Below are 14,474 nucleotides of genomic sequence, written 5' to 3' on the forward strand. Positions count from 1 at the left end.
CTTGGATTTACCATATGATTTTCCAGGAATTTTTTTTAAAATTTATTCCCGTGTCTGAGCTATGGCCCAGCAAGGCGGAATGAATGACAGTCACCTTGAGTCAGATGATTGTCACTGAGTATTTGAGTTTTCGGCAAAGTCAGTGTAGAACATTTCAAAATCCAGTGAGCAATTAAGTTATTCAACCTGGTAGCACTTTAAAACTTAACATTGAATTGTGTTTGTCTCGGTGTACTAATTTATTTTCTGTAAATCCTATGATGTAGTAGCAACCCCAAAATACAACTGTCAGAATGCACAGGATTAGTGAATATATCCCAAAGCAGCTGAAACCTGGTGCAGTCAATTCCTTCTGGGCATCAGGAGTTGTTTGCAAAAGAATCAAATTATAGTGGATTGTTTGTACAAGCTGTGTCGAAACATTTATTGTGCTTCTAAGAAAATTTTAGTAGTATACTTTTTGGCTTAGAAGTTTAAAATAACGGTATATGGTAGTCTTCCAATTCTGCATGCCTTGTGCTGTATAAATGTATGTCCTAAGTGGTTCTAATTATAGATGTATGAACCAGCCAATTTCAGTCTGAATTTAGCATTGCCTTTGAAGAATTTTAATTTGAGTCCTAAGTCTTAGTTTTATATTGTAGACATCAGAATAATTGGACAAATATGAAACTAGATGCTTGGGATACTTAACTGGGTTGTGTACGCACATATACACACCTTGAGCTACTTTTCCACATCTGGCCCACCTTTTCATCCAGGCAGTTGCATTGACAACTTTCAGCAGTCATTTCTACCTTTTCTCTTTAAGGATCCATGTATGAATTGGCAACCATTAAACATGCCAAGGATCACAAAATACACCAAGTTCTGGTAAAATGGAATTCAGGAATATCATTTTGCCTTTTGTATAAATTTTTTTTTTTTTTTGGTACCAGGAATTGAACTCAGGGACACTTGACCACTGAGCCACACCCCCAGCCCTATTTTGTATTTTATTTAGAGACAGAGCCTCACTGAGTTGCCTAGCTCCTCACTGTTGCTGAGGCTGGCTTTGAGCTCCCAATCTTCCTGCCTCAACCTCCCAAGCTACTGGGATTACAGGCATGCACCACTGTGCCCAGCCCCATGATAGTTCTTATAGGCTTTATTTTCGTTTTGCCATACTTGGGAGTGAACCCGGGAGTGTTTTGATGCTGAGCTATTTCCCATCCCTTTTTTAAATTTTACTTTTGAGATAGGGTCTTAATACATTGCCCAGCTTGCCTTGAACTTGAGATCCGTCTGCTTCAGCCTCCTGAGCAGCTGGAATCACAGGTGTGCGCTGCTGCTCCCTTATAGCTTTAAGGGAAGAATAAAATCATTTTCAGAATGTTAAAAAAAAAAAAAAAAGTTGAGGTGAGCAAACTAAAATAAGTACCAAATGAGGGCTAGAGCTCTTAAGAAATTGGCATAGAGGCTGGAGGTGTGCCTCAGTGGCAGTGTGTACAAATGTGAGGGCTTGCTTGGGTTTGATTCCCAGCACTGCAAAAAAAAACACCCCCTCCCCAATGTACTATATGTACTGCTGTGTAATTTGTTTCCTTTCACTTATGTCCTGGAGATAATTGCCTATCATTAAATGAAAGGAATGTCCTCATTCATTTTAACCCTATCCTGACATTCTACTGTATGGGGTAGGATATTCAGTCATAAAAATATAGATTTTTGAAGAAGTATCCAATTGCTTCTAGTTTTCTCATCCGATGTTTTGTCAAATGCTAATCACTGAAATGTTGAAAATCTAAATGTTGTACTTCCATACCCTACTGAAAAGTAATTCTTCATTTGTCCTTTCCATGGCAATGTGCCAGAACGGATTTCTGTTAAATGCCAAGTTCATGGAGCATAGCTTCCTGCCAGGTTATGAGATAGAAATGTGAGTTATGAAAAAAAAATGTTTTTAAAAAGCCAGAAAATTGCCAGAGATGGTGGCACAGGCCTCTAATCCCAGTGGTTTGGGAGGCTGAGGCAGGAGGATTGCAAGTTCAAGGCCAGCCTTAGCAACTTAGCAAGGCCCTAAGCAATTTATCAAGATCCTATTTCAAAATAAAAAATAAAAATGGCTGGGCATGTGACTCAGTGGTTTAAGTGCCTCTGGGTTCACTCCCCAGTATTTAAAAAAAAAAAAAGAAAGAAAGAAAGAAAGAAAACTTGAGTAACAAAGCTACTGAATTGTCACTAAATCCTCCCATTCTCTAGTCTTGGAAGTTCTTCAAAGTTATTCAAGAACAGGCAAAGTGATTGAAATGTGAAACCAATACACCCCTGTGTTAGTCAGCTTTTTTTCTCTGGGACAAAATACCTGAGAAAAACAGTTGGAGTGGAGACCTTGTGGTTCAATTTGAGATTTCAGTCCAAGGTCTGCCAGTCCTGTTGCTTTGGGCCTGAGGCAAGGCTGAACATCTTGGTGAAAGGGTGTGGTGGAGGAAAGCAGCTCACCTCATGGGAACTGGGAAGCAGAGGGAGAGAGAAGTGGTCAAGAAAAATATATACTCTTCTACAGCATGCCTCAAGTTAGGTACTTCCTCAAACTAGGTCTCACCTTCTACAGTTTCCACCAACTCCCAATAATGCCATTAAATTACAAATTCATCAATGGATTAATTCGTTGATGAGATATGAGCCCTCAATCACTCTCCTAAAGGCTCCACCTCTGAACATTGCTGCATTGGGGACCAAAACAAATATGAGTCTTTGGGGAATATTCTAGATCCAAACCATAAGTATACATCCATATATCCTATAACCACTACTGCTCTGAAAGTAAGGGGTATTTAATACATAGGTAGGGGGCTGAGAATAGAGGCCTGTATTCATATTTTATTGATGCTATTGAAATAGAACAAAAACTTGGTGAATTAAAACCTTGTATTCAGGGGCTGGGGTTGTGGATCAGCGGTACAGCGTTCATCTAGCATATGCGAGGCACTGGTTCGATCCTCAGCACCACATAAAAATAAATAAAATAAAGGCATTGTGTCCAACTACAACCAAAAAAAAATTTTTTAAAAAATAAATCACATATTCCTTTATGTTACAGTTCTGTATCTGAGCAGTCTTACTTGACTAAAATCAAGGCTTGGCAGGGCTGTGTTCCTCTTGTAGGCTCGAGGAGAATCCATTTCTTTTCCAGTTTTTTTTTTTTTTGTACAGGGGATTGAACCCAGGGTCGCTTAACCACTGAGCCATATCCCCAGCCCTTTAAAAAATATTTTGGGAATAAGTTTTCACTGAGTTGCTTAAGGCCTCACCAAATTGTTGAGGCTGGCTTTGAACTCTCAGTCCTCCTGCTTTAGGGGCCACTGGAATTCAGGAGTACACCAGCGTGCCTGGCTCCTTTTCCAGATCCTATTCAGACTACTTTTCTCCTGGCTTTGGTCCACCATCCTCACAGCCAAGAGTTTTATTCTCTCTCTGAATCTGATTACACATCTATCTCTTTGCCCACAACTGGGAGAGGCTTTCCAAAAGATAGATGATGACATTAAGGTCCTTAATCTTTTTTTTTTTTTTTTTTTTTTTTAGAGAAGAGAGAGAGAGAGAGAGAGAGAGAGAGAGAGAGAGAGAGAGAGAGAGAGAGAGAGATTTAATATTTATTTTTGTTTTTTGGCGGACACAACATCTTTATTTGTATGTGGTGCTAAGGATCGAACCCAGGGCCACGCGCATGCCAGGCAAGCGCACTGCTACTTGAGCCACATCCCCAGCCCTCAAGGTCCTTAATCTTAATCACATTTGTAAAAGCTCTTTGCCTTGTAAAGTAACAGAGCTACAGATTCCAGGGATTGGGACATGGACACCTTTGGGAAGGACCATTATTCTATGTACTACAGATTCCCATACCTATAGTGGAGCTTCACCAAGGCAGAGATTTTTGCAGCCATGAAGTAAAACTGTTGGCTCTCAGGGCTTTTCAAATCTATTAACAAGAACTGCTTATTTAGCAACATCAAGTGGGAACTAGCGGAGAGGATGATCTATCTGGCACTAGCTGCCAGACATGTGCTAAAAAGCAAACCTGGGCCAATGGGCAGGTTGTGGCAGAATCTGTTTTTCTATTGTGCAAGGATAAATTGGCTGTTGGTGACTAATAATTCAGAACACCCTATCCTAAATACTTGTGTTGTAAAACAGCAGGGAGATTTTGTACATGATATACCATCTAAGGGTCTTTCAATCCACCAGTTCATAGTATTTGTCTCTGATTCTCCAACTTCCAGAATCTCATTTTTTTTTAAACTCTTTAACTTGATTCTCATTTTTTTTAGAGGTGGGGGCATTTGCTCTAGTCTCAATTCTGTCAAGGGCCTCCTATATTCTCATTTTTGTTTCACTGCTGCCATCAGAGGCTGCAGGTTTAAGGTGGTAGTGTCACAAAATGGACTCTTGGATGCCTGAATCACTGTTCAAAAGAGTAGTTGAGAAGTAAACCTTTATTTCATTGAGTGATTAAGATTTCAGGCAGGATTCTCCTGTTATTACAGCATTGCTTAACCTACCCTGCCTAATGCAGAAATCAATAGGCAATTCACTGGTACACAAATGATGAATTTATAGTTAAAAACATTCAATCTGGCTTAGGGGAAGATGGCGGCGAAGGGAGTGCATCACCCCCGTGTACTGCGTCACTGTGCGGGAGAATGATGAGTTAGAGTGGCTAAAAGCTAGCTTGTTAGGAATTTCCAGCAAAATTGGGGTGCTTCAAAACCTAGAGGAAGGATTTCCATCGCCCGAGGATCAGTTATTGGGGGCCCCTCCCAGCTCCCCCGTGAGCGCGATAGTCAGACCGAGGGATCCAGGAGTGGCGCAGGACCCGTGGCGCGGGACCCCCGGGCTACCACTCCCACCAGCGCACACAACTGAGGTCTCTTGCACCAGCTCCTGGAGGCATGGCTACCGGAGGGCAAGCAAAATACACCGAGGGCTCTCAGCCCCAATCTCCACTACCTTAGGGGCTGAGGGACTGGCAAGCAGGGAGAGTGTGCCCAGTTGTTCAAGAAGATAGGGCTCCCGTGAGCAGCAGACCTGGCGTGTAGCCAGTACTGTGGTGAGTGTCACCTGTGAACGGGGCCAGTGGCGGGGTGACTAGACACAAGAAACGGCTGGAGACACTCAGGAGTGGAGACCCGCCCAGTCTGGGAGGAGGAGCTGTTGCACAGTGATTGGTTCCCGTGCACTGAGAGGAGAAGCTTGGCCCGGTGGGCACAGCTCCACCTACTGGAAGAGAAGTTAATCGAACTCTAAGACTGCATTTTTAAAATTTTTTTTAAATTTTAAATTTTAATTTTTTTTCTTTTTTAATTTTTAAAAATATTTTTTGTATCATGTATTTATTTTTTACTATCACTTTTTTGATTATTTTAAAAATTTTTTTCTTTTTTATTCTCTATTTTTTTTCTTTTGTCTTTTCATTTCTTATCAATTTCCTTTTTCCCCTTTCCTTGAATTCTATCTGTTTACCCTCATTCTCTTTAGTGACTTCTTCTCTTCCCTTCTAACACTTTTCCTCCCAAGCAATACGACGCTGTTTATGTGTAATTTACTAAATATGTATAGGTCAATGTTCCGAGGCGTTATATAGTGTTACCAAGACCTTAACTTCCCCCAAATACTCCAGACCATTCTCCTGTTAATATCTCTCGTCAGTAGAGTAACCTTCCAAGGTTGCCAAGAGATTCTAACCTCAATACCATCACATCATTCGACCTAAATATAAGTCCCAAGACCAAACCTCAGACCGCTATATGCCATCAGAATCCGTACACAGTTTAGGAAACGAATGAATCTACATTAAAGTGCAACAAAACTCATCATCTCTAGTCATAGTCTCCCATCACAAAAGAGAGACCCCAGAGACACATAAAACCAAATAAATTTATGGGAGTAAACAGTAACTTAGCAGTCAAACAGAGCAAGAAGTAACATAAGCAGCATGAAAAAGCAAGGAAGAAAAGGAGTACAAACAATGCAGGACAGCCTAAATATACAGGAGGACCCAGAGACATCAGAAAAATGGCCAAATAAAGAACTCAAAGAATACCTTAGACAGATGGAATCGAATCTTAGAGAGGATATGAGACTGCAAATTCAAACAATGAAAGAACTCATTGAAAATGAAATACACAAGCAAATAAAAGAAGCAAATAAGCATCTTTATCAGGAGATAGAGATTATAAAAAAAATCAAACAATAATTTTAGAAATGAAGGAAACTAAAACCCAAGTTAAAAACTCAATTAAGAGTATCACCAACAGAGTGGAGCAAGTAGAAGCCAGAATGTCAGATAATGATGACAAAATATATCATCTTGAAAAGAGTCTCACCAACTCAGGAAGGCTGGTGAAAAATCAAGAGAAAAACATCCAAGAGATATGGGATAACATAAAAAAAACCAAACTTAAGAGTCATCGGGATAGAGGAAGGCATAGAGGTTCAAACCAAGGGAATGGACAACCTGTTGAATGAAATAATTATAGAAAACTTTCCAGACATAAAAAAGGAAATGAATGTACAAATTGTAGATGCATACAGGACACCGAGCATACAAAATCACAGTAGACCAACGCCAAGACACATTGTTATGAAGATATCCAATATACAGAACAAAGAGAAAATATTAAAAGCTTCAAGAGAAAGGAGGTAGATTACATTCAGGGGTAAACCAATAAGGTTAACAACGGATTTTTCATCACAGACGCTGAAAGCAAGAAGATCCTGGAACAACATATTTCAAACTCTGAAAGACAATGGATGCCAACCAAGAATTTTGTACCCAGCAAAATTAAGCTTCAGGTATGACAATGAAATAAAAATCTTTCATGATAAACAAAAGTTAAAAGAATTTGCAGCCAGAAAACCAGCATTGCAAAGCATCTTGAGCAAAACACTACACGAGGAAGAAATGAAAAATAGTAACCAAAACCAACAGTGGGAAGTACCTCAGTGAGCCAGAGAGCAGGGGGAAAGCTAATCATGGAGAAACAAACCAAATAAAAAAAAAGATAAATAATCAAACATGGCTGGAAATACAAATCATATATCAATAATAACTCTAAACGTAAATGGCTTAAACTCACCAATAAAGCGACATAGGCTGGTAACATGAATTAAAAAAACAAATCCAACAATATGCTGCCTCCAGGAGACACATTTGATTGGAAAAGACATACACAGGCTGAAGGTGAAAGGTTGGGAAAAAACATACCACGCACACGGTCCTCGTAAACAAGCAGGGGTGGCCATCCTCATATCGAATAAAATTGACTTCAAGATTAAGTTAATCAAAAGGGATAAGGAAGGACATTATATACTGTTAAAAGGAACCATTCACCAACAAGACATAACAATTATCAATATTCATGCACCAAATAATGGTGCTGCGACATTCATAAAACAAACTCTCCTCAAGTTCAAGAATCAAATAGACCACAACACAATAACTGTGGGTGACTTCAACACTCCTCTCTCACCATTGGACAGATCCTCCAAACAAAAGTTGAATAAAGAAACAATAGAACTCAATATAACAATCAATAACCTAGACTTAACTGACATATATAGAATATATCAACCATCATCAAGTGGATATACTTTTTTCTCAGTAGCACATGGATCCTTCTCAAAAATAGACCATATATTATGCCATAGGGCAACCCTCAGTAAATATACAGGGGTGGAGATAATACCATGCATTCTATCTGATCATAATGGAATGAAACTGGAAATCAACGATAAAAGAAGGAAGGAAAAATCATACATCTCATTGATCATTCATGTTACTGAATGATCAATGGGTTACAGAAGACATAAAGGAGGAAATCAAAAAATTCTTAGAGACAAATGAAAATAGAGACACAACATATTGGAATCTATGGGACACAATGAAAGCAGTTTTTTTTTTTTTTTTTTTAAAGAAGGAGTGAGAGAGAGTGAGAAAGAGGGAGAGAGAGAGAGAATTTCAACATTTATTTTCTAGTATTTGGCGGACACAACATCTTTGTCTGTATGTGGTGCTGAGGATCGAACCCGGGCCGCACGCATGCCAGGCAAGTGCGCTACCGCTTGAGCCACATCTCCAGCCCATGAAAGCAGTTTTAAGAGGGAAATTCATTGCCTGGAGGTCATTCCTCAAAAAAAGAAAAAAACAACAAATAAATGAGCTCACACTTTATCTCAAAGCCCTAGAAAAGGAAGAACAAAACAACAGCAAATATAGCAGAAGGCAAGAAATAATTAAAATCAGAGCGGAAATCAACGAAATTGAAACAAAAGAAACTATTGAAAAAATTGACAAAACTAAAAGTTGGTTCTTTGAAAAAATAAATAAGATCAACAGACCGTTAGCCATGCTAACGAAGAGAAGAAGAGAGAGAACTCAAATTACTAACATACGGGATGAAAAAGGAAATATCACAACAGATGCTACAGAACTACAGAAGACAATTAGAAATTATTTTGAAACCCTATACTCCAATAAAATAGAAGATAGTGAAGACATTGATAAATTTCTTAAGTCATATGATTTTCCCAGACTGAATCAGGAGGATACACATAATTTGAACAGACCAATTTCAATGGATGACATAGAAGAAGCAATCAAGGGACTACCAACCAAGAAAAGCCCAGGACCAGATGGGTATACAGCGGAGTTTTACAAAACCTTTAAAGAAGAATTAAAACCAATACTTTTAAAGTTATTTCAGGAAATAGAAAAAGAGGGAGCCCTTCCAAATTCATTCTATGAGGCCAATATTACCCTGATTCCGAAACCAGACAAAGACACCTCAAAGAAAGAAAACTACAGACCAATATCTCTAATGAACCTAGATGCAAAATTCCTCAATAAAATTCTGGCGAATCGGATACAAAAACACATCAAAAAAATTGTGCACCATGATCAAGTAGGATTCATCCCTGGGATGCAAGGATGGTTCAATATATGGAAATCAACAAATGTTATTCACCACATCAATAGACTTAAAGATAAGAACCATATGATCATCTCGATAGACGCAGAAAAAGCATTCGACAAAGTACAGCATCCCTTTATGTTCAAAACATTAGAAAAACTAGGGATAACAGGAACTTTCCTCGACATTGTAAAAGCTATCTATGCTAAGCCTCAGGCTAGCATCATTCTGAATGGAGAAAAATTGAAGGCATTCAAATTATACTACAGAGCAATAGTAACAAAAACAGTATGGTACAGGTTCCAAAACAGGCGGGTGGACCAATGGTACAGAATAGAGGACACAGAGACTAATCCACAAAGTTACAACTATCTTATATTTGATAAAGGGGCTAAAAGCATGCAATGGAGAAAGGATAGCATCTTCAACAAATGGTGCTGGGAAAACTGGAAATCCATATGCAACAAAATGAAACTGAATCCCTTTCTCTTGCCATGCACAAAAGTTAACTCAAAATGGATCAAGGACCTTGATATCAAATCAGAGACTCTGCGTCTGATAGAAGAAAAAGTTGGCTCCGACCTACAGACTGTGGGGTTGGGCTCCAAATTTCTCAATAGGACACCCATAGCACAAGAGTTAATAACAAGAGTCAACAAATGGGACTTACTTAAACTAAAAAGTTTTTTCTCAGCAAGAGAAACAATAAGAGAGGTAAATAGGGAGCCTACATCATGGGAACAAATTTTTACTCCTCACACTTTAGATAGAGCCCTAATATCCAGAGTATACAAAGAACTCAAAAAATTAAACAATAAGATAACAAATAACCCAATCAACAAATGGGCCAAGGACCTGAACAGACACTTCTCAGAGGAGGACATACAATTAATCAACAAGTACATGAAAAGATGCTCACCATCTCTAACAGTCAGAGAAATGCAAATCAAAACCACCCTAAGATACCATCTCACTCCAGTGAGATTGGCAGCCATTATGAAGTCAAACAACAAGTGCTGGCGAGGATGTGGGGAAAAGGGTACACTTGTACATTGCTGGTGGGAGTGCAAATTGGTGCAGCCAATTTGGAAAGCAGTATGGAGATTCCTGGGAAAGCTGGGAATGGAACCACCATTTGACCCAGCTATTCCCCTTCTCGGACTATTCCCTAAAGACCTTAAAAGAGCGTGCTATAGGGACACTGCCACATCGATGTTCATAGCAGCACAATTCACAATAGTTAGACTGTGGAACCAACCTAGATGCCCTTCATTAGATGAATGGATAAAAAAAAAATGTGGCATTTATACACAATGGAGTATTACTCTGCACTAAAAAATGACAAAATCATGGAATTTGCAGGGAAATGGATGGCAGTAGAGCAGATTATGCTAAGTGAAGCTAGCCAATCCCTAAAAAATAAATGCCAAATGTCTTCTTTGATATAAGGAGAGTAACTAAGAACAGAATAGAGAGGAAGAGCATGAGAAGATCACTACTAAACAGGGATGAGAGGGGGGAGGGAAAGAGAGAGAGAAGGGAAATTGCATGGTAAAGGAAGGAGACCCTCATTGTTACACAAAATTACATATAAGAGGAAGTGAGGGGAAAGGGGGAAAAAACAAGAGAGAAATGAATTACAGTAGATGGGCTAGGGAGAGAAGACAGGAAGGGAGGGGATGGGAGGGGAGGGAAGGGGAGGGGAGGGGGGATAGTAGAGGTTAGGAAAGGCAGCAGAATACAACATACACTAGTATGGCAGTAGGTAAAAAAGTAGATGTGTAACCGATGTGAATCTGCATTATGTATATAGGGTAAAAATGGGAGTTCATAATCTGCTTGAATCAAATGTATGAAATATGATATGTCAAGAACTTTGTAATGTTTTGAACAACTAATAAAAAAATAAAAAATAAATAAATATACATGCTTGGTGCTAAAATAAAAAAAAAACAATCTCATTAGACAAGCAAATTATAATAACAACAATTAGGTAAACACAAAATAAAAATCTTTTTATTTTGTGTTTACCTAATTGGCAAGGATCTTAAAATGAATAAGGCCCAGGGTTTTCTTATCAGTGCTCATTTATAAGAACATGTGGAGGATAGTTGAACAATTCAGATGTTTAACAGCCTTTGACTAGCAATTCTACATCAAAGAATTTATCCTAAGGAAATAGTAAAGAGGGTATCTAACTGTCCATGTACTCATCAAGTTGTGATTTAAAATTGTTAATATAATAATAGAAGACAGACTCAATGAGTTTTGGTAAATCCACATGATAGAATTCTGTGAAGCCATGAAACTAGGTATTTATGACTTTTAATAACAGGAAAATATTTACAATATTATACTAAGTTAGAAAAACAGGTTTTATATGCAGTATAATCCCAATTTTATAATTAAAAAATGTACATGATATACACAGAATAGAAGGAAAATTCTCAGATATCCTTGGGTAGTCAAACTATGAATGACTTTGTTTTTGTTTTTCTAGATAACATACATTATTAGGGACAACATATTCTTACTGTCAATTGAAAAATACAATAAAAGTCTTTAAAATTATCTATAATTATATTTCAGGAAATCATGATTTTTAAAGAGTATGTGTTGATGATAAAATGCTTATGCTATAATATAATGTGAAAAAAAGACATGAAATGTAGTGCATTCAGCATGATAACAGTTTTATAATATATAGATAATATTCCAACTAAATATGAATGAAAAAAATACTGAATTTTAACAATGGTTTTCTTCACAGGGCAAATAAACAAGTAAATTTTAGATTTAAAAAATTCCTTCTAGCTGGGTGCAGTGATACACACCTGTTTTCCCAGCGGCTCAGAAGGCTAAGGCAGAATCATCACAAGTTCAAAGCCAGCCTCAGCAACTCAGGGAGGTCCCAAAACATCTTAGATCTGGTCTCTAAGTGAAATATAAAAAAAAGAGCTGGGGATGTTGGGTTAAGAGCCCCTGGGTTCAATCTTTGGTATCACACACACGAAAAGTCCTTCTATACTTCTTCAATTTCTCTACAGTACATATGCATTTGTGTATGTGTGAGTGTGTGTGTGTGTTAGTTACAGAAGATTATACCTAGGGGCATTCTACCACTTAGCTACATCTCTACATCTCTATCCCTTTTTATTTTTTATTTTGAGATAGGATCTTGCTGATTTATTGAGGCTGGCCTGGAATTTGTAATTCTCCTGCCTCAGCCTCCAGAGTCACTGGATTATAAGCATGCACCACTGTACCCGGCTATAAATATGCAAGGCAATTAATATGTATACATACATTTGTATCATTTATATGAATAAATAATGTAAATTAATATGGCTGATGCCAAGATGAAAATATACATGAAAGATCATGGAAGTACAAAATTTCCCAGTGACACTTATAGGTTTGTTCCCCGTTTTTCCAAGCTGTTCCTCTAATTCTAGCCTCTAGCCCTCTTGTAACCCTTAATCCCTCCCTTCCTTTACTGTTTTTGTTTTTTTATTTTTTGGTATGGGAATTGAACCCAGGGGCGTTTTACCACTGAGCCACATGCCCAGCCCTTTAAATTTGTATATATTAATATATATTATATTACTTTATATATTATATATTAATATATATTAAATGTATAATTAATATATAATGTATACATTAATATATAAATATATACATTAATAAATATTAATTTTGCTAAATTATCTAGGGCCTTGCTAAGTTGCTGAGGCTGGCTTGAATTTGTGATTGTCCTGCCTCAACATCCTAAATCACTGGGATTACAGCTGTGCTCCACCATGCCCAGTCATTTTTTAAATTTTTATTTTGAGACATGGTCTTACTAAATTGCCCAGGCTGGTGTCAAACTTGAAATCTTCCCACCTCAGCCTCCCGAGTAGCTGGAGTTACAGGCATGAGCTGCCCAGCCTGTCGGCTCTCTATCTTCTTCCACATGCTTCTCAGTTCAGAGATTCCTCTAGCTCATGTCATTAGGTCCTGTCATGCACGGTCTTTTTATCCAACTACTTTGTGAACCTGTTGCTAACATAGATCATTGCTTGTACCTCTTTCTGTTTTTCCTTGTACTTTGAAGACAGCTCTACACAAATTATGTACTCAATAATTGTGAAAAGATTTGTCAGTTGATTTATCTTCATTTCATGCTAGGTAATTTACCCTGGTCCTTTGATATTTCTCAATCCAAATAATTTCATAAATGATAAGTTTATTCTCTTACCTTTTCCCAGATTTATACATACATGTTTTTAGTCTTCTAGTTCATGCTGGAAGATTCAATCTCTTTGTATCACATATCATCTCATTCTTTAGACTTATTTACATAATGGCTTTTACATCAGAGAGAGGCTTGGAGAAAATAAGCTTGTATCTCTTTGTTGGAAAATGATTTATAGGAAGCCTGTGTTATAGACACAACATACAGTTTAATTATATTTGTGCCCTCAGAAATACCTCTATCTTACTTTTCTTAAATTATTTTTATAAGAAAAGATCATGAGGTTGGGGATGTGGCTCAAGCGGTAGCGCGCTCGCCTTGCATGCGTGCGACCCGAGTTCAATCCTCAGCACCACATACAAAACAAAGATGTTGTGTCTGCCAATAACTAAAAAATAAATATTGAAAAATTCTCTCTCTCTCTCCCTCTCTCACTCTATCTTTAAAAAAAAAAGAAAAGATCATGATATTTATGGGACAGATTCTGAAATTACAATTCAAATCTAAAGGAATGGAAGTGAATGAAAAGTGTGAGTGTGTCTATGGTTTTTTTTCCCTTTATTTCCTTCTTCCCTTCCTTCTTTCACTACTACATACCAAAGATCAGTGGTTCTTCGCAGGATGAGAGTGGGACAAGGAGCATGTCACAGTCACTCAGAAAGATTTTTCATTAGGTTTTGAGCCTGTCTAGAGACCTAACACTGATGCGCCCAGGCTAAGCACATCTGGAATCCTGAACTTAATCACCTCTGCAAAACCGCCTTTTCCAAGTAGGTGGACCTGGGCTGGGAAGTAGGATGTGGACACATCTTTTGGCTGGGGCACAGGGAGGGGAGTGGGGTGCAAGAAATTCCACTTTGAGCTGTCTGCAGACATCTAGTGATAAGGTGAAGAAAGCCCTGGGACAGAGTTGGGAGTTAAGCAGAGTCCAGGCTAGGGATACAAATTTGGGAATCATCAGTATATACAAGAAGCCTAAAGTCATGAAACTAAGAAAAATGGTGTTTATAGAAAAACAAAAGATGTGAAAGGATTGACTTCAGAGCTGAGGGGAATGAGAGAGAAGCCAGATGGGCAGGTGACCGGGATCAGGGAGTGTTTCTGACTTCACCACTGCTAACAGTTCAGGAAGCTGTGGAATGAGGTTTGACTACTGGATGCTCACAAGGTGGTCCCTGGTAAAGTTGACAAGGACAGTTCCCACAAAGGGATGAGGGTAGGAGATTGGCTGGGTTTTCAAGAAAATGAAGGGAGAGAAATTGGAGACTTTGAATGTATACAGT

The sequence above is a fragment of the Callospermophilus lateralis genome, chromosome 13 (genome assembly GCF_048772815.1).
Source record: "Callospermophilus lateralis isolate mCalLat2 chromosome 13, mCalLat2.hap1, whole genome shotgun sequence".
NCBI lineage: Eukaryota > Metazoa > Chordata > Mammalia > Rodentia > Sciuridae > Callospermophilus > Callospermophilus lateralis.